The 21,596-nt window shown below is 37.8% G+C and overlaps 1 pseudogene; it reads right to left on the bottom strand.

Moving 5' to 3' along the window:
• LOC122802167 overlaps nt 1-7,686 on the bottom strand; it is a 62,464-nt pseudogene extending 54,778 nt beyond the window's left edge.
• Between the last annotated feature and the right edge of the window lie 13,910 nt (nt 7,687-21,596).

Here is a 21,596-nt window from a genome sequence, read left to right as displayed (position 1 = left end):
GGTAATAATTCTGTCTGCCATTAATAACCATTAATTGTGTTCTAGCCAATAGTCAAGACATAATCCATCTTATAATGTAGGGTTTGGTATTTCCATCACTCTGTATACACAGAGTGAAGTAGAGAATCAAATGTCCTGGCCATATCCAAGGAAACTACCCCTGTGGTTATACCATCATCTAGAGCCAGAGAGATCTGTTAATAAAAGTCTATGAGATATGTTAGTGTAGATTGCCCTTTAAGAAATCCATGTTGGAAAATGTCTAATGATTCAAGTACTTTTCATAGTCTTATCGAATGTAATTTGGATAAATGGATGAGAAACTGCAAATTAATCTCTGGTTTAGCACCCACGTCCTCATGGATATGGGCAACAAGTAAAGATTCTGACATATCCTTGTTCTGCAAGCCTCTGGTATCCTTGCATGCAAAAGAAAAGGGTTAAAACTGCCATTGGGATGTAAGGCTAAGCTTTTTAAGATCCTCACTGGTTGCTGACATGGAGTAAATCTGAACAAGGCCAAATATATTGGGGGAACATATAAACAGTACTAGAAATTGCTCTTATATAAATTGAGACAGTTGACAGAAAAACAGTTCTTACTTTAGCATGCATTTTTCTGAAGGTTATGAAGTCTGAAACTCAGTGTATCATTATTTAGTGACTTAATTTCTAAATGATTTGCCAGAAAACTACAAATTTTATGAAGAACAAACCAAAAAATAAGAAGCAAAAATCTATTCATTCTTTGAAAATCTGGACAGTTGGGAGGTATAGTTTAGCTGGGCCTGTCTGAGTTTGCTGCCCTTCCCCCCTGACAAAATCATGGTTGAATGGAGCCTCTGCAGCCATTCCAATGAACCATTACTTGGCTATTTCACTCCATTTACCATAAACACTAATGTGCATACTGCTTTACTTCTATGATGAGTTGGACTTCATTTGAAAGTTTTATTTTGTATTTTACAGCACAAACACTAAGTCATCTACTAAACAAAGCAATGCAGTCTCGCAATGAAAACTTAGCATTAAAACTTCTCTGCCCTTGAAACTCACATTCATTCAAACAGCATTGAAACCCACATTCAAAGAAAATACATTTTGCCAGTGGCAGATAAAGATTAATTGTGTGCTGTTTTCAAATCATAGGCCCCTTGCATATGAAACATACATGTGCTCTTTGATACACCTTCCTCATTGTACTAAATTATATTCCTTGTACAATATATTACAGTTGTTAGAGGGTGTTTTAAATTTGTTTTGAACATTTTTCCAGTAAGCAATGAAACAAAATGCATGCACCCATAATGACAAAACTGCCCAGTTCAGAACATTTATCATAAAAGTCTACTCAGACTTCCACAGTCCACCATTATCAGTAAATATGCACAATTCTACAGTCCACCATTATCAGTAAATATGCACAATTCTACAGTCCATTATCAGTAAATATGCACTATCTCTGAAGAAGTAAAAGTCATCTAAATAATTCCACATTAAAGAAATCTGTAACGAATGAAGAGATTGCTGCTAGCAAACACCTTTATATTTCATGGTTTCATCGAAAAATAAAGTGCCTGTTGCCCCTCTGGAATAAATTGCCTATATTACATTAAAAAAAATGATAAGCTAGTAATATTGCAAGAGGAAATAGATGGCAAACTGATAACAGACTCATAGTTAGTATCTTCACCAAGGAGAACATTCTCAGTATGGCAGGATCCACCCCTTGTGGGAGTAGAACCCACAGCCTTCTGCATCAAAGGCAAGTACACAACCTGTTGTGCTATTAACAAGGAAAACCAACATTACTTAAGCAACACTAAACTTCTGTTCCCCTGCAGCTCTCAGCTTTTTGTAAAATCTACTCAATACTCAACTTCGCAGCACAAGAAAACTGGAAAAAGCCAAAATGTATTGGGGGGGTCAAAAGCCCAAAAACCAGGGACACAAACATTGCTTGTATAATCTTGGAAAGTTGCTAGAACCATACATTTGACTACCAAGCTCCCTGTGCAAAACAGTCAGAGCAACATACCACTACGCCAAATCAGCTGCTTTGTAAAAGAGGAAGACTTAAACTTAAATGGCTATCATTTAGTGAATTCAGTTCTCACCATAGCTGTCAACCTCTTAGTACAAAACATCTGGACAAACCCAGTAAGGAGGGAATACAGCCCTCAAACATTCAGTGAATTCAGTTCTTGCCACAGCTGTCAACCTTAGCACAAAAAACCTGGACGAAGCCAATAATGGGGGAATACAGTCCCAAAAATAGGGACAAATTTCAAATATTCATCTTATAAACTTAGAAAATTGCTAGAATAAAAGGTTGTGTTACGGATGTGTTACTATGTATTTTCTGAAGAACATGAAGTCTGAAATTCAAATGCCTGTCAATTTTACTGCTGACAGAATAAAAACAATTTTCAGCAGAGACCCAGGGAGAAATACTGCAGACACGTCTTTGTAAAATGACAGGCACCAGAGCAAATCCACACAAATACAGGGAGGAGATGCAGACTCCACACAGAAGGCACCCCAGCCAAGAATCAAACCAGAAAACCTATAGCTGTGAGGCAACAATACTACCACTGCACCATCAAATATGCAAGGACTTAAACATTCAGAAACCTGAAGTCTGAAATTCAAATGCCTGTCAATTTTATTTAACATTTGTTAATCAGGACAGTCTGACTTGGAACAAAAAAAAATTTCAGCAGAGGCCCAGGAAGAAATAATGCAGACATGTCTTTGTAACATGGGAGGACACAAAAGCAAACCCACACAAACACAGGGAGAAGATAAAGACCCCTCAAAGAAGGCACCCCAGCCAAGAAGCAAACCTGAGAACCTGCAGCTGTGAGGCAACAATGCTACCACTGCACCATCAAATATCAAGCATTCCAACATTTACAAACCACAGATATTATGAGGAACAGATCAGATCAAATATGAGGCAAAAATCTGCAGTTTTTTATTTTACAAATGGTGGTGGGTAGGGAATTCAGGTCTTTAACACCTGCATACAAGGTACAGGGTTCATGCCTGAGGTATTCCCTAACTAACACACACACACACACACACACACACACACACACACACACACACACACACACACACACCTGTAGTAGCAAACCACAAAAACTAAATATACTGCACTGGGTGCCAAACAGTCATTATGAGAGTCCAATCAAGACAAAATGAAGTGTAGAAGAATAAAAATATTTCAATGCATTGGCTGCATGACAGCTTAATATCTAGATGGAAACAAAAAAGGTTGTGAGGCATGAAAAAATAAATTACTTTTTTTAAATACATTAATGGAATGCCAGTCAAATTCAAGTATAAGAAAAACAAGCAGCACTCAACTCAAACCACTTCTTGCACTGCAGTTCTAATTATAATTTATATTCAGCTTTATTAAAGTAACAAGTAACATGCTGAAAGTAGAAATCTCTGAAGCCCCACTTGTAAAAATGTTCCTTATCCAAAAAAAGACCTGCTGCCTGACATCTACTTGTTTCATTGGGAAAACATGATCAAAGTAAAATATGAAAAGCAAACAAGAAATAAGCTCAAGATACATTGCTTAAAAGGATTACTGTACAGGTTATGGACCACGCGATTGGCATTCGGTTTACGGGTAAAGCCTGCAGAGATGACAGGAAGTCTCCAAGTGTAATGAGACTCTTAAAATAATGTAATTCTGTCCTTTATTACAAATACTGGCATATGCATTTCTATACCCAAGGCTTATACATTATCTAGTTAACTATTCTCTACATGGCAACAGAAAGGCTTTCAATGTTGGCAGTTCTTTAACAGTATGCTTATTAAAGCTTACTTGCATCTTGCAATCTCAGCCAAGCTTACCTGATGGTCATTAAAGTATTGCTACTTAAACACAGAGCAACAGGCACTTTGAGTAATAAGCATAAATCAACAGTACAAAAAATATGACAGAAACCAGACCATTCTGTAAAAATCAAGGACAGATGAAAAGCCACTCTAGTACTTGTGTCTACCTTGGATGGGTGGGATTCTCTGCACATTTACACTGCATAACTACTCCTTGCCTTGCTTCGACACATCCAGAGTCACTACATGGGGAAATGGGGTGTAACAAGTATGTCACAGTTTGAAATGTCTCTGGCTGACTTGTGATGGCCCTGACACATTTGTCATACCTCTCAACCTCAGAGCAAGAAATCTGGACAAAGCCATACAAAGAAATGGGACAAAGGCCCAAAATAAGGACAATTTTTAAAATATTGCTCTTATAAACTTAGAAAGCTAATAGAGGTATTGCATTAGTATGAATTTTCTGAATGGTATGAAATCTGAAACTCAAATGTCTGTCATTATTTTCTAACTTTAGTCTTTAATTATTTGTCACTAATTTGCCAAAAAAACACAATTTTATGAAAAATGGACCAAAAATGTGATGTAAAAATATAAAATAGCAACACAATACAGCTGGGAACCTGTCAAAGAAGGGACACTTTAATATTAGTACTGCTAACTTGAGCAGCTGACAAAATAAAATATCTACATGCATTTCTGAAATAAAAGTAATCTGATTATTACAGTTATTTCTTAATTATAAACCCTCCATGTTTTCTTCCAAAATTGCTATTTTGCGGAGGGATCATTAGGGGAAGAGCAACATTTTGAGTCAAAATCAGGAACAGTTCAGAGGTTTGGCTATGCCTAATTCTATAAAGCAATTTATTTGCATGTACCTCTCAACCTCTTAATGCAATAAATCTGGAGCCAAATATATTGGGGGAACATATAAACAGTACTAAAAATTGCTCTTCTATAAACTGGGACATAAATCTGGACAAGGCCAAATATATTGGGGGAACATGTAAACAGTACTAAAAATTGCTCTTCTATAAACTGGGACAGTTGATAGAACAGGTCTTACTTTAGCATGCATTTTTCTGAAGGTTATGAAGTCTGCAACTAGTGTGTCATTATTTAGTGACTTAATTCCTAAATGATTTGCCAGAAAACCACAAATTTTATGAGGAACAAACCAAAAATAAGAAGCAAAAAATCTATTCATTCTTTGAAAATCTGGACAGTTGGGAGGTATAGTTCAGCTGGGGCTGTCTAAGTTTGCCGCCCTTCCCCCTCACAAAACCATGGTCGAATGGAGCCTCCCTGCAGCCATTCCAATGATCCATTACTTTGCTACTTCACTTCATTTACCATAAACACGAATGTGCATACTGATTTACTTCTAGGATGATTTGAACTTCATTTGAAAGTTTTATTTTGCATTTTACACCACAAACACTAAGACATCTGCTAAACAAACTTGGCATTAAAACTTCTCTGCCCTTGAAACTCACATTCATTGAAACAACATTAAAACCAACATTCAAAGAAAATACATTTTACCCGTGGCAGATAAAAATTAATTCTGGGCTGTTTTCAAATCATAGGACCCTTGCATATGAAACATACATATGCTCTTTGATACACCTTCCTATTGCTTTGAACATTTTTCCAGTAAACAATGAAACAAAACTGTCCAATTCAGAACATTTCCATCATAAAAGTCTACTCAAACTTCTACAGTCCACTATTATCAGTAAATATGCATAATTCTACAGTCCACCATTATCAGTAAATATGCACAATCTCTGAAGTAGTAAAAAAGTCATCTAAATAATTCCACGTTAAATAAATCTGTAATGAAGAGGTTGGTGCTAGCAATCACCTTTATATTTCATAGTTTCATCGAAAAATAAAGTGTCTGATGCCCCTGAGGAATAAATTGCCTAAATTACATTAAAAATAAGCTAGTAATATTGCAATAGGAAATGGATGGCAAACTGATAACAGGCTCATAGTTAGTATCTTAATTTTCAGTACGGCAGCATTCACCCCTTATGGGAGTAGAACCAACAACCTTCTGCATCAAAAGCAAGTACACAACCTTTTGTGCTATTAGCAATGTGAGCTGACTTAGCATAATCAGCACTAAACTTCTCTTCCCTGCAGCTCTCAGCTCCTTGTAAAATCTACTCAATACTCAACTGCATCTCAACTTCGCAGCACAAGAAGTCTGGAAAAAGCCAAATTTATTGAGGTGGGTCAAAAGGGCAAAAACCAGGGACACAATAAACATTGCTTGTATAATCTTGGAAAGCTGCTAGAATAAAATGCTGTGTTACCACCATACATTTTACTGCCAAGGTCCCTGTGCAAGAGTCAGAATAACATACCACTATGCCAAATCACTTGCTTTGTGAAAGTAAAATGCTGTGTTACCACCGTACATTTTACTGCCAAGATCCCTGTGCAAAATAGTCAAGAGCAACATACCACTATGCCAAATCAGCTGCTTTGTGAAAGAGAGGAAGACTGAAACTTAAATGGCTATCATTTAATGAATTCAGTTCTCACCATAGCTGTCAACCTCTTAGCACAAAACACCTGGACAAACCCAGTAATGGGGGAATACAGCCCTCAAACATATTCAGTGACTTCAGTTCTTGCCATAGCTGTCAACCTTAGCACAAAAAACCTGGACAAAGCCACTAACAGGGTATTACAGTCCCAAAAATAAGGACAAATTTCAAATAGCCATCTTATAAACTTAAACAATTGCTATAATAAAAGGTTGCGTTGCTATATATTTATTGCTACAATAAAACGCTGTTTTACTATGTATTTTCTGAAGAATATGACATCTGAAATTCAAATGCCTGTCAATTTTACTTCTGATGGAACAAAAACTATTTTCAGCAGAGGCCCAGGGAGAAATACTGTAGACACGTCTTTGTAAAATGGCAGGACACCAGAGCAAATCCACACAAACACAGGGATAAGATGCAGACTCCACACAGAAGGCACCCTAGCCAAGAATCAAACCAGAAAACCTATAGCTGTGAGGCAACAATACTGCCACTGCACCATCAAATATGTAAGGAACTAAACATTCAGAAACCTGAAGTCTGAAATTCAAATGCCTGTCAATTTTATTTAACATTTGTTAATCAGGACAGTCTGACTTGGAACAAAAAAAATTTCAGCAGAGGCCCAGGAAGAAATAATGCAGACATGTCTTTGTAACAATGGAGGACACAAAAGCAAACCCACACAAACACAGGGAGAAGATACAGACCCCCCCCCCACAAAGAAGGCACCCCAGCCAAGAAGCAAACCTGAGAACCTGCAGCTGTGAGGCAACAATGCTACCACTGCACCATCAAATATTAAGCATTGCAACATTTGTAAACCACAGATATTATGAGGAACAGATCAGATCAAATATGAGGCAAAAATCTGCAATCTTTTTACAAATGGTGGTGGTAGGGAATTCAGGTCTTTAACACCTGCATACAAGATACAGGGTTCAAGCCTGAGGTATTCCCTACCACACCACCATGAGCCTAACCACCCGTATATTGCACCAGGGGCATTTTCACACACACACACACACACACACACACACACACACACACACACACACACACACACACACACACACACACACACACACACACACACACACACACAGTCCCTGTACACTTACCTGGTCCTGTAGTACATCCCTGTCCGCAAAACCACCATTAAATCCAGGTCCCTGTCCGCAAAACCACCATTAAATCCACAAAACCCCGACGAGTGCAGCTGAAAAATCCACGCAAATCGGACCTTGCCCATCGCGAGATCTTCCCCTGCAGCAAGCCAATCCAGACCCGAGATCCTTCTCCTGACTGCTGACCTTGCAGTCCAACCCCGACGCTTTTCCCCAGCAAGTTCCCAGGCAGTCTATGCAGTTTAAAACTGCATAGACTTGTGGGAGCGCTCCTGTTCACGTGTCTCAATCAGGACTGCTGCTGAGACAATCTGCGCATGCTCCATGCTCCAGACTGTCTCAGCCGCAGTCTGGACTAGTGCGCATGCGCGAAGTCCGCAAAATTTTAAAAAATTTTTTTTCTTATTTTTTTTTCTTTTTATTTTTTTTCTTTTGTTAGTCTGAAGTTGAGGGGGCTGCAGTCCGGCAGTCCAATAGCACGGGCCGCCCCTGCAAATCACATGTTAAGTGTTTATGGCTGACCAAGTTTGCAGATGACTTTAAATTTGGTCTCTTTATAAACTTCTCAGAGGACACTAAAATCTTCCATGAGGACCTTTCACAAACAAGTAACTTGTGTCAAACCCATGGATTAGTGGTAAATGCCAGGATGCAGCAAGCATAACTTCCGTTGTAACTATCATGTTGACAACACACCCCTGAAAGTTGATCCTGTCATCGAGGATCTGGGATCCTACGTTGACAATGAACTGCCCTTCCATTAGCACATATTCACTATTGTAAGAAAGTCCTTTTTCATTATACAGCTTATATCTAAAGTTATGGTGTCCAGGTCCAGGAATGTAATCATTCCACTATATTTAACTATTAACAGGCAGATCATTACATATAATGCGTCACTCAGTATTTATCTTTCCAAACACTTGTCATGCTTGGTGCAACCACAATGACTTCTCACTTTAAAAATCAAAGACCTAAATCACAAAAACTATGCAGGCCATCTCAAAGGCTTATCTCTCTTCTTGGTATCATATTGGCTAGTAACAGGAAACCTCTGCCTTGAATACCTCTTCTATGCAACCATCTTCCATTCTACATAAACAAAAGTATTTAAGTTCATAATTTCATAAATTATATTACAGTGTTAGGGTCCGAATACTTTCTAGGAACACTGATTCTTCCAAATTTGGGTTGTGAAACATGCCCCCAACCCATTTATCAAGATTCATTTTAAATAATTTGATATTAACAATAGACCTAGTCTGAAATGGGATTCTGTTCCAAAGAGCTGAAACTCTTGTAGTCCTAAATATTTGCCTTAATTTAATGTGAAATGAATCCAAATGCAGTTTTAAATTAGTATTTCTTAAAGAAACCTTCCCTAGTAGAGCTCAATACTTATACTTAATTGTAAATACAGATCATGGAATATCCTTGAGCAAACAATTGTTTACTTCTTATATAACAATAATGTGAAGCATTCAAATTTAAAAATCTCCATCTGTCTTTGTAACTCAGTTGTTTTAGAAAATTTATTTTTGGTGAATTTTATCTGTACACTTTCAATTCTTTTTACATTACTCTTGTTATAATTGCAAAACACATTATTATATTACAGGGTTAGTCTAAAGTAAGTTGTATACAAAACTGTTAAACATCTACTTACATTTGTAGTGACATTCTATTTTTCCTCATTGTATCAAGCTGTCTCATAGCTTTGAATCTTTTGCTCCACGTGTTTTTCAAAAGAGATATTATCAGTAATCAACACACTCAAGTCCTTAAAAACATTAACCACTTTCAGGTGTTCAGATGAAAGACAAATTGGCTGACAAATCTTAGGATTACCAAATCACATTATTGAACATTTATCTGTACTAAATTTCAGACCAATATCATCAGCCCACTTACTAATTTATGACATATAATTATTTATAATAAGTGCATCCTGTTCATTAGTGATCATAAAACTGACTGTTAAGTCATCAGCATACTTGTTGGTTCAAAAATTCTTCTTTTTTTGGTATGGTTGTGAATACTTCATTAAGCAAAACTGGCTCTTACAGAGATCATTGGGTTACACACACTAGAACTGGCAATAATTCTGTCTGCCATTAATAACCATTAATTGTGTTCTAGCCAATAGTCAAGACATAATCCATCTTATAATGTAGGGTTTGGTATTTCCATCACTCTGTATACACAGAGTGAAGTAGAGAATCAAATGTCCTGGCCATATCCAAGGAAACTACCCCTGTGGTTATACCATCATCTAGAGCCAGAGAGATCTGTTAATAAAAGTCTATGAGATACGTTAGTGTAGATTGCCCTTTAAGAAATCCATGTTGGAAAATGTCTAATGATTCAAGTACTTTTCATAGTCTTATCGAATGTAATTTGGATAAATGGATGAGAAACTGCAAATTAATCTCTGGTTTAGCACCCACGTCCTCATGGATATGGGCAACAAGTAAAGATTCTGACATATCCTTGTTCTGCAAGCCTCTGGTATCCTTGCATGCAAAAGAAAAGGGTTAAAACTACCATTGGGATGTAAGGCTAAGCTTTTTAAGATCCTCACTGGTTGCTGACATGGAGAAAAAAAACTTACACTATTTGTGTTGCGTCTGTTGCATACCAGTAATTTTAATTTATCTTTTAAATGATTTGCTAACTAAATAAGTTAGTTGATCCTCAGACCCTTTTCTGGCTTAACCTGGGCCATAAAGGTAAGTCTAAATGCAATTTAAGTTGATAGTTTATATGGACCAATCAAATGTGATGTCATTCTATAACCAGCGCTGAAAGGATGGAACTCTCATAGCAGTTTGTTTTATTTTTGTTTTCTTTGGAACCTGATATAAAGATCTATGACGGTTATCACACACAGTTCAGCTGAGTTGAGATCGAGTACAGTTTAGTTAGAAGCTCATCAACTTTACTTTTGGAAGTAAGCATCTCGGCATTGTCTTGCTGTATTAATTAAGTTAGTTAGGGAACAGTTATTCTAAGACAGTCAGGAAATACAGTGATATTAGTAAGTATCATTTTTCTGCATCTGTATGAATCTCTCCAACTGTGTTATTTTTATTTTTCCTCTGATTGAAACTCTGGTATTTATTGTACTTAGATATTGTGTTCTCATGTTTTCTATTTTATTATTGATTATTAAATATTTGTATACCTTTCACTGTGGCTGGTATTTTAGAGAATACTTTTAACATTGTGAGAGTACTTGTGCTTATTTAAGTGACACCTTGACCAGTCCGAAAAGCCTTGTTGCTTTGATTATACTCTACCATTTATATAAGTATTGATTTTACTCAGTATAATTGGATATCCTTGTAAGAGCCTTAGAGTAGTTGATTGGTGGCATTGTGGTTACCTTATAGTCTGGGCAGAGGGGACAAAGCTAGTAAATCTGTGGCAGCCTTTCTGAGGAGTGTGTGTGTGTGTGTGTGTGTGTGTGTGTGTGTGTGTGTGTGTGTGTGTGTGTGTGTGTGTGTGTAGAAAACCAACTGAAACAAACTGCAGAAAGAGAAACAGACTGTGCCTTGGTCCTATGAGCAAATAAATCCAGAAATACTCGCCAAAGTAGAAAATATGTTGTTTAATAGGACAAAACAATCCACCAACGATGCACACAACAGATAGCAGTTTACCGGTTTTGTTTATCAATGTAAACTTCATCAGACAACATTCAAGAGCATTTCTAACATTTAAATATTCACACTCGAGTTCTAATTTTCTGAAACACATAAAGCAACATAAACCCCTAAAATGCCTCAATAAAATCTACTATGTGTTCTATAAAATATGTGTCACATGGTAAATACAAAATGAATGCATTGAATTAAAACAACTGCATCACATTATTCACTTACAATCTTACCAAAAATATATATAACTACTTAAAATATGTTAAAAAATGCAAAACACTTTTATCACCACATGCTGGTTCATTCATCAACTATGTCTACTAAAAAAATCACTTAGAAAGGAGCAGCATTCATTTTCCTTCTCTGTCTTCCTTCTTTCAAGTGTCTTTAATTTCAAAACTGGGACAACTGAAACTTTATCATTTATGCTTGGTCATCTATCAGCTTGTAAAAATATCTGCCACTTTAATTCAAAATAAAAATTAAAGCTAGATACAATTGTAACTCAAAAGCTATAATATATTTAGCCATTTGTGAGCCATGCTCAGTTTTTTATATAGGAAATACTGAGAAGAGATTTAATCAGAGAATTTATGAGTATGAATATGCTATTAAAAAATGAAATCTTAATAAAGCCCTAGCCCATCATATTCATAAAAATGTCAGCCATTCATTCAAGTTCATGGCAATCGACCATGTGGAAATTAATGAAAGGACACCATGGGGTACCAGTTTATAACTTAAAGAATCAAAATGGCAGATATTTTTACAAGCTGATAGATGGCTAGGCATAAATGATAGAGTTTCAGTTGTCCCCAGTTTTGAAATTAAAGGCACTTGAAAGAAGGAAGATCTTCTTTCAGCTTTTCCCAGTTAGGGGTTGCCACAGTGGATCACCTGTCCGCTCATGATTGGCAGTAGAGTTTTTACTGTGTCGAGTTGCCGGCCCGGCACCCAACCTTCCACGGAAGACACACACATGCACGCATTCATGCCTAGGGCCAGTTCAGAGTGTCCAATCCACCTACAGCATGTCTTTGAGATTTGGGATGAAAATGGAGCACCCGGAGGGAACCCACACAACTACAGGGAGGACATGTAGACTCTGCACAGAAGGCACCCCAGCCAAGGATCAAACCGGAGAACCTCTTGCTGTGAGGAGACAATGCTAACCGCGTGTTAACATACCATGAAAGAAGGAAGATAGAAAAGGAAAATTAATGCTGCTCCTTTCTAAGTGATTTTATAGTAGATATAGTTGATGAATGAACCAGAATGTGGTGAAAAAAGTGTTTTGTATTTTTTAACTTATTATAGTTACATATATATTTTTGGTAAGATTGTAAGTGAATATTGCGATGCAGTTGTTTTAATTCAATGCATTCATTTTGTATTTACCATGTAACACATATTTTATAGAACACATAGTAGATTTTATTCAGGCATTTTAGGGGTTTATGTTGCTTTAAGTGTTTAAGCCAATTAGAACTTGAGTGTGAGTATTTAAATGTTAGAAATGCACTTGAACATTGTCTGATAAAGTTTACATTGATAAATGAAACCGGTAACCTGCTATCTGCTGTGTGCAACATTGGCGGATTGTTTTGTCCTATTAAACAACATATTTCTACTTTGGCGAGTGTTTCTGGATTTATTTACTCCTAGGAATGAGGCACAGCCTGTTTTGTGTGTGTGTGTGTGTGTGTGTGTGTGTGTGTGTGTGTGTGTGTGTGTGTGTGTGTGTGTGTGTGTGTGTGTGTGTGTGTGTGTGTGTGTGTGTGTGTGTGTGTGTGTGTGTGTGTGTGTGTCTTTGTGTGTGTGTGTGTGTGTGTGTGTGTGTGTGTGTGTGTGTGTGTGTGTGTGTGTGTGTGTGTGTGTGTGTGTGTGTGTGTATCAGCTACTTACAACTGGGACACAGTGCTCCAAAGTGAATCTTGTTTGGGATCTGGAGAGATAGACAGCCCAGTCCCAGGTTTGGAGCATGTTCCCTGTGTGCTCTTGGGGGAAATTGTTCTTAATGAAGAGAGCTGCATCTTAAAATGCTGCATAAATCCATTCATGTTCTTAGTGACCATCTCCCACTAGTGTCAGTGCTCCTTGATTACTGGCCCATGGTAGAGAGGCTGTCACACATGGGTAGCAAAGTCAATCTTTAAAATGTGAAACATCTGTGAACAATCATATTTATTTATAGCACAGCAGAAGTCCTAAAAAATTTGAAGAAGACTACATGAAGTATTACACTATGCATATGCATGAATTATAACAGGAAGCAAGTGTAACTGGACATATTTTATTTATGATACCACAGAAGCACTAAAATTTCTGAAGCCGAGAGCATGAAGATTATAAAGGTAACACAGCCATGAATTAAAATATGGAACAACTGTTTAACTTATGTATTACTTACATCATTGAAGAAGTCCTGAAAATTTTAAAGTGGATACACAATGCATTGTATTAACATGAAACAGCTGTGAATGGTCATATTTTACTTATAGCATGCAGAAATCCTGAAAAAATTGAAGAAGGATACATGAAGTATCATGTTATACACATGCATGAATTATAACACGAAACAACTGTAAATGGACATATTTTATTTATGGCATCACATAAGCAGTAAAAACTCTGAAGCCCGGTACATTAAACATTATACAGGTAACATAGTCATTAATTAAAGTATGAAACAACTGTTTAAATTATGGCATGTATTACTTATGGCATAGAAAAATTCCTGACAATTTTAAAGCAGGGTACCTGAAGTATTATAGAGAGGCATGAATTACAACATGAAACAGATGTGAATGGTCATATTTTATTTTTATTTTATATAGCAGAAGTACTGAAAATTCTGAAGCAGAATACATCATGAGCAGTACATCACTGCAGTACAGTGCTGCTATTATTTTAGACTTTGAAAATGTAACAGTTTAGTATAGTATCTTATTTATCAGCCACTGATCTGGCTGCTGACCCTTCCTACCACCAAATGATGATCAGTTAACTGTGCAGCACCTATCGTAATCTAAGTGTCCAAAATGTTAGGCCTCAGGTCTGGTGCTGCATCTATGAAGTCAGAACTGACATTTGGCTCGGGGGACTCATGCCCCAAGTATACTTGCCATCATCTTTATGTTTGAACATGATGCTTTATACAGGCAATCTAGGAATAGTACAGAGGTCCAAGATTAATTCACCACTTGGGTTTTGATCAGGCCATCCTCTTTGGTGAGTCATGCACCCTCCCCCCAGGAATCTCCATCATTCTCTACATTATCTCCCAGTAGGATGACAGCATTTACAGATGGTACCCTATGAAACACTACACCCATGAACTCTAAGAAGGCTCAATATTCCAAACAAATGTTAGGTGCATGTGCACAAACTAACAATAGATAATAGTTTTTTTTCCTTTCAGCAAACCACAGAAGTATTGAGACAACCTCTTCATTTACAGATACAAACTCCAACTAAACAACTACAAGCTACAGGCTTCTGAGTACCCTATCTACCTGTGGGCCCTGTTCAAGGTCAGCTGTGTAGTAGGACAAGCAAAGACAAAAAACAATGTGAAAGAGAGAGAGTCAGAGAGATGGAAAGAGTACCTCTGATGAAAAAGCTTAACTTTAAACAGACCTAAGAAACCCAGACATGTAATGAAGGTGTATTTGCTTCTGTACATGATGAGTTTGATTCCCACCTCCCAAAGAGCTTCTTTTATGCATATGGGGAATTCATGGATGTGGAGTGTGAATAGATTCTGTTCAAGATCTAGCTGGCACAGTGGCAAGGGGCTGTACTTAAAAGGTGGTTAGTTTTTGTCTTGGAGGTAACACTACATTTCACTGGTGGATACCAGAGAAGATGGAAGCAGACAGGTTAATGAAAGAAGCATCCCATGTAGTATTTGTGTGGGTGCCCATATTTGATGGCAAGACACCAGAAAGCCAGGAAGATGTTAGGTGCAGTAGTCACCAAAATAAAGGTTTATGTGTGGGAGAAGTTTGGTAAGACCATTGAGAATGACTTTCAGATGGCCTAAAAGAGGGCCTGGCAATTATCTGACAATTCAGGAAGTGGAAGCAAGATATTTCCATGCTGGTTTTAGTAGGCATAAAGGAAGAGTGAAGAAATGTTGATTTTGACTGAGAACATTGTATGAGGTAGAAGGGGCACTTCTTGGAACTCTTGAATTTGGTGTTTATGCCTTTTTCTGAGGAGGTAGTGCCAGAAGTAGACAGTTTGAGAGCTGAGTTCACTCCACCAATTCAGCATTTCCACTGTCCTGAGGTTATAGCTATGGAGGAGATCTGACTGAAGATGTTAGACATTGTTGGGGTGTCCTAATTAACATGTTTTCAGTATTGTATGGAAGTCTGTGGCACTGCTTCTGCACTTGCAAACTTGGGTAGTAGTTCACATTTTCAAAGCAGTCTGAAATCTGTGCTGTAGTTATAGAAATATTTCACCTCTCAGATTTCCTGGCAGACTATATGCTAGGGTACTGGAGCAGGCACTTCATCTAATAGTTGATCTTTTGATTCAGGAGGAACAAAGTGAATTCTACCCTGACCATGGAACAATAGGTGATTACTTCACTCTTACACAGGTCTTGGAAGGGGTCATGGCTATTTGCTAGCACTGTCTACTTGTGTTTTATGAACGTTCATAAGATGTATGAAGTGTACAACAAAATGTCTTGTGGGAGGTACTACAATAGAAAGCAGTTCTATGCCCACTGCTGCAAATCCATTTAGTCCCTGTATTTGAAATCTGAGGGATATGCCATATTCCTAGTGCTAAGTTGAGCACACTCATTGGGCTATAGGTGTCCACCAAGGATGTGTTTTGCCTCTCTTCCTCCTTGTGATTTTCATGGACAAGATATAAAGGTGAAGATAGTTTGGAGAACATACAGTTTGGGAATGCAAGGGCTGCAAATCTCTAGTTTTCTGATGATGTTGTCCAGTGCCTATGATCTCCAATGTGCACATAACTGATATTCTCACCCAGAAAACAGTGAATTATTTCCTGCAGGTGAAGGACGAACATATGGAGGGATCATATCCCTCAGCTTGTCTGAGGATCCCACAGGATGAGTTGAAGACTACTGCTGGAGCTGGAGAAGACTTATCTGCCCTTCTTGACTTACTTTCATTGTAATCATCACCAGGATTAACAGTTCAGGAAATGAATGAATGAATCTGTATTATCATCTAATTCCAGAATTCATGAAGTACTTTTATTTACTGTTTTTTTTTAACTGGGAATAGGGCAGAAGGAAAAAAAAGATCCTTCTTACATTATAGATAAAATTAATGAAAACACTTTACAGATAAGGAATGATCATCACCCCTTTGGCATGTACCTCTGTAAACATCTTGCCCAGATCAAGAGATGCCAATGATTCTTGACCAAGAAAAGCACAGGATCTAAACCTTTCAGTTACTCAAATAGAATATCTGCTCTTTCCTTGTGATCCTACATACACCTTTATAGTGATTTATGCTTAGTCTTTTATCATACCTATCAACTGTCCAGATTTTCACAGAATGTCCAGATTTTTGCCTCACATTTTTCCCTGTTCCTCATAAAATTTATGGTTTTCTGGCAAACTGTTGAGCATTAACATCACTAAATAATGAGAGACATTTGACTTTCACACTTCATTTCCTTCAAAAATGCACGCTAACACAAAACCTGTTATTCTAACAATGTTCTTATAGGAGCAATATTTAAAATTTGCCCCTACTTTTTGGGCTTTGTCACCCCATTATTTTGGGCTTTTTCCAGACTTCTTGCACAAAAGGGTTGAGAGGTATGCCTTTTATACAGTAAAAGACTGTGCTCTTTTTATCCACCTTCACCTTCTTAAAACTAATGGCTCATCAAATACTTATATTAAATATTTTAATCACCATCAACAAGTAAATAGGATTTAGTGGTGGGACAAGTGCCTAAAACAATTCATTCTCTACCTTCAAACAAGCTGGAACAAAAGAGTAGCACCATAACCACTTTTGAGGTCAGTCTTGATGACTGAATGGATTTTCGTAAATTTACCTTTTTTTTCTGGGAAATTGTGCAGCCCTGTTTGAAAAAATGACAAGCACAATGAAAGCATAGTAAACAGAACATTGGGGTACATTATTTATTTGGGTAGGGTCCTATAAGGTATTCATAGCTATTTGGCTAGTAGCCATCTATGAATAATATGCATGAGTAATAAAATACATTCTTTATATTTGTCATTTATTTTTGAAACATAGTGGAACAGATTAAAACAGCAATTGGTGCAAAGTGGACCAACAAAAACAATAAGTAAAGGATACTGGAGAAATGTAAACATTTAACCAGTACAAGTTGTAGAACAGAGTGTGTGATATACCTTTAAGAAGCTTTCCAGTCAGCAGGCACATGCATATAAATACTGAGCACATGCAAGCAAGAGAGCCATTTTGTAGTGAGCAGTCAAGATGTAAGCATGCATGTATGTACTAGAGTCTAACTAGACAGTCAGTTAGTTCATTTAAGTTTAATGTTCCTGATACCCATCTTGATGTGTTTGTATATAATAAAGTACTTAAACAAATACCTAAGCCTCATTGTCTTATTCAGATATACAAGATGAGTGACATTGTGTCAGAATGGGAATCAGAATCAAAACAATGAGGCGCACAGTTAAAGTTGAAGGAATATACAGGAGTGGATCATCACTACTGCTCAAAAACTCACAAACAGGTCAGAAACGAATTCCAGCTACTTAAACTCGCTTAAATGATTTTTACTCAATGAATATAAAACAAAGCACTCAGAACGCTCAAAACTAATTTTTAATTTAATAAAATGTTTGAAACTGTGACATATTGACAAAAATATTTACTATAATTACTAAAACATTTGAAACAATATCCAAATCACATAAAATCTATAAAAAAGGGAAAACAACAGTATTTGTTTACTATGTGCTACTTTTTCACATTAGCAAAAGCTATTCAAAGTATCCAAAGAGCACAAAGTGTTGTCAAGTGTGTGCAGTATTACAGCACAGTAATTTCACAAAGTGCAGCCATTTCAAAGAACATTTTGTAAAGTATACCCCGGGATTCAGCAAACTTCCATGCAAGAATAGCTTATTCTTGCACGGAAGGGACCGTTCCCGTGCAGCACGTCAGTTTGCCATGCATATGTATGAAAACATGCTGCCATGCTCTAAAACGGACATGGTTCTGTGTGCGAGTGCAGGGGGAGTGTCTGAGAGGAGTGGTCTCACAATGCACATGTCCCTTGCACTCGGGAATTGCCGTTCAGCAATTCAAATGAATGAAAGTCTCCATGAACACTTTTGTGTCTGTGGAGAAAATAAGAGACAGCCATACCTCCCAACTTTACAGATCTGTGCAGAATGTCCAGATTACTGCTTCATATTTTTGGTGTGTTCCCCTAAAATCTACACCTTTCGGGCAAATAGCTGTGAATTGAAGTCATTAAATAATGACATATATTTGAGTTTAAGAGTCTACATCCTCAGAAAATACATGCTAATCCAAAGTCTGTCATTCTATCAATGTTGTAAGTTTAAAATAGCAATATTTAAAATATTGTTCATATTTTTTTTCCTGTGTGCAATAAAGTTTAAGCATAACTGCGCGGGTTTGCCCATCGCACAGTTATGCATAGCAGAGTTTAAACATCATAAGAAGCTACATAGAAATATACACAATACTCATGCTGAAACTGGAATAGTGGAGAGATTAGAGCATTCACCTAACATGCAGTCAGTCATGGTTTGTACCCCACAGCAGTCCATTTATTTCCATATGTAAAACACAACTAAAATGTATTTTTCATAAATAGGTAGTAAATATTATTATGTATATGCTAACCAGGGTAATATTGCAGCCCTAGACGTGAGGTGTCAATAAAACTGAAAGTTTAAGCAAGATTTAGCATCGCTAAGTGGATTTGCGCACTGGTAAGCAGGGCTAAGCATCTACCCCTTTAAGCAATAGTTATCTTAGCTAAGCAGGTTTGCCCGGTGCTTAAATTAGCTCAACAGTTTCAAAAATGTACAATCATGGTAAAAGGCAGGAAATTAGCTCTATTTAAACCACTCAGGTGGAAATACAGCTCATAACCAGTTGTAGCTCCACATTGTAGGCACTATGGCAGGTGTTGGTGAAGGTGTGCGCATTCGGGTGCAGCGCTGGGGCATTCAGGAGTCCAGGGTCAAAATTGGACTCCTCATTAAAGACCATGAAGGGTGACTGCTGCAGGACCAGTACCAGTGCTCCCAATACAAAGCAGAGGCCTGAGACCAACTTGCCCGAGATCTCACCACTGCCACTGGCATCCCTCAGACTGATGAGCAGATCCAGCACCACATTACCGACTTGAAGTGGAGGAAGAGGGACCTTTTGGACCAGTGGGTCCAAGATTCCCAGGTGGTGAATGCTCCAGCCATGTGTAAGTATTAGTCAAAATAAGTGTTCTTCAAAGTCCAGCCTGTGTAAGTGGTGAATAGGTATGCATAATTTTTTTCCTTGTCTCCTGTACAGCTGCAGATGAGAGGGCTGTGAACTTGGAAGCCCATGCCAGCAAGCTGCAAAGGCTGTGTCGCGAGGCTGGTGAGTAACAATCTAGCTGGTGTGATGTAGGACAAATAAATAAAACTTAGTAGAATGTCACCTTACAGTGTTTAAAAACAGGTATGGTTTTTAGTGACTGAAGAAGCCAGTAGGAGAGTAATAGTGACATACAGGTCATATATCAATAAAAGTGTAATCACCTGTCAATTAAAGTTAAAACCCCAGACTGGTTGTGTTTACTCTGGTAGTGTAAAGTTTCATGCACCAAGATCTGATATCAGAATAGTAATGTTGTGTTAACCACTGTTTTCCACACTGTGCTATGTCAAAATGTATGTATAGGAATGTATATAAAAGAATGTTGTAATCACAAGGCCAGATTGTACAACCAAGAGAGAATTAGAAAGAAAACATTCAAGGAAATGACAGCAGTTTCTCAATACCTCATTCTGATGAAATACAAACATGTATTTTTTAGCAGAAACAGCCACGGTACGAATCTCAGGAGTGGTAGTAAGCTGTATGCATAATTTCAAATAGCATTTTGTGAATATGTGTAGAAACAGTCAGGTAGTGTCAACATAAATTCCCTCCACAGATCTTCTAGGTGAAAGAAGTTATAAAATAGCTATAAGAAGCCAGTAGTAATACTGTGTCCAACACCCACAATCTAACCTGAAGGCTGCAACTTACAGTAAGATAAGTACATACACCAAATGGTCTCCCCCAAGAAATGTTCAAAAGAGTCATGCTGTCAGAGCTACTGGTCCCGGCTACCAACAACCATGGTGACCGATAGAAATCAAGCCAGAGTATGTCAGTAGCACACACACACACACACACACACACACACACACACACACATACACACAGTATGCGTGCACATATGTAACCCTGACTATGTGAATATGGGTAGAAACACTCATGTAGTATTAACCACCATTCCCTCCACAGGTCTTCCAGGTAAGAGAAAGTATAAAGTAGGTATAATAAGGCTGTAATTATACTGTGTACAAACATATCACTGCCCAACCCAAGGCCATAGTTGTAATAATACCTGTAGAGTAATGAGTGGAACAATGATCATTAAAGCTGTGACCACTGCAAGAATCTACATTTGTTAACTGACATCTCTCTCTCTCTCTCCCCCCACCTTATCTTCACCAATAATCTAAACGCATAAATGAATGGGTATGTTTTCAACCAAACCTACTGTTGGGACATGTGTCCTGTTGTTCTACAAAAGCTGAAATGTATTCCAATTAATGTTCCCTGTTCAAATACTATAATTTGTGGCCTGTTGCTATTAATGTAACATGCATGCCAGTGTAATGCCCACTGTTGTTCCATATATGCATGTGTTCTGTTTGCTATGCAAATGTTCCAAATCTGTTGTTTTGGGTTAATGGGAATACTCATGCATGCTATTATAACTAATCCTGGAATGTGTTTAGAATTGCTAACCAACATCTGTTCTAAAACTGCAACACCCAGGCACATCAGGGAAGGCCGATCCCAGTGGATCCATCTCTCCCTCCTCATCTGGCCATGGCACCAGGTCCCAGCACATCTGGGACTCACCCTGGGACTTCCTCATCCACTAGTCCAGCACCACCTTCAGGTGGAACTGCCTCAGGGCATAGAGCTCATCCCCACCTGGGTGCGGAAGCAGACAGGATCCTGTAACCTGAAGCCAGGTCTGGGGTCTGGTGTGTAGCGAGCTCTGCAAGGAATTGGGAGATCTGCTATGCCAGCTTGAGGGCCACATGGCACAATTAAGAAGGT

The sequence above is a fragment of the Protopterus annectens genome, chromosome 5.part0 (assembly GCF_019279795.1).
Source record: "Protopterus annectens isolate FY-2018-M chromosome 5.part0, PAN1.0, whole genome shotgun sequence".
Classification (NCBI taxonomy): Eukaryota; Metazoa; Chordata; order Ceratodontiformes; family Protopteridae; genus Protopterus; species Protopterus annectens.
The sequence above is the reverse complement of the archived record's forward strand: the minus strand, read 5'-3'. Positions and strand labels throughout refer to the sequence as shown.